Below are 703 nucleotides of genomic sequence, written 5' to 3'. Positions count from 1 at the left end.
ACCAAAGACCTCTTAAGGATTTCGCTCAACCATCCAATGAAGAACCTAATTCTAGTATAGTAAACCCAACCATCCCAGCTAATAATTTTGAACTTAAACCATCCCTGTTACAACTAGTGCAACAAAGACAATTCGCAGGTTTCGCTACTGAGAACCCAAACCAATATTTAAAAATATTTCTTCAATTAGCAGACACTTTTAAAACCAATGGAGCTTCTCCTGAGGCAATACGTTTAAGATTATTCCCTTTTTCCCTCAGAGATAAAGCCCTATCATGGTTAGATTCCCTTCCAACCAATTCCATTACGACTTGGGATAACCTTAGAAGAGTATTTCTTGCTAGATATTTTCCCCCAAGTAAGACCGCCGTTCTTCGAAACCATATAACTAGATTTACCCAAAACCAAGGAGAATCGTTGTTCGAAGCTTGGGAGAGATATAAAGAGTTGTTACGAGCATGCCCACATCATGGCTTAGAAAATTGGTTAATCATTCAAACCTTCTATAATGGACTTCACTACAACACTAAGATGACCATCGACGCTGCCGCAAGCGGCGCTCTGATGAACAAACCTTACCCTGAAGCTAGTGCCCTCATTGAAGATATGGCTCAAAACCATCAATCATGGGGAGTCGAACGAGCGACAGTAGATAAGAAGGAAGCCCAAGGAGGAGTGCATGAACTAAGCTCTATAGACATGAT

The 703-nt window shown here is 40.8% G+C and overlaps 1 non-coding gene across 1 annotated transcript; it reads right to left on the bottom strand.

Annotated features, from left to right (window-relative positions):
• Positions 1-368: 368 nt before the first annotated feature.
• On the bottom strand, positions 369-475 carry LOC127099759 (small nucleolar RNA R71). Its single transcript, XR_007794232.1, has one exon. It is a non-coding gene; the product is annotated as a small nucleolar RNA R71 (small nucleolar RNA).
• Between the last annotated feature and the right edge of the window lie 228 nt (positions 476-703).

This window comes from Lathyrus oleraceus, chromosome 6 (assembly GCF_024323335.1).
Source record: "Lathyrus oleraceus cultivar Zhongwan6 chromosome 6, CAAS_Psat_ZW6_1.0, whole genome shotgun sequence".
Lineage (NCBI taxonomy): Eukaryota > Viridiplantae > Streptophyta > Magnoliopsida > Fabales > Fabaceae > Lathyrus > Lathyrus oleraceus.
Note: the sequence above shows the minus strand (reverse complement) of the source record. Positions and strands in the feature narration are given on the sequence as shown.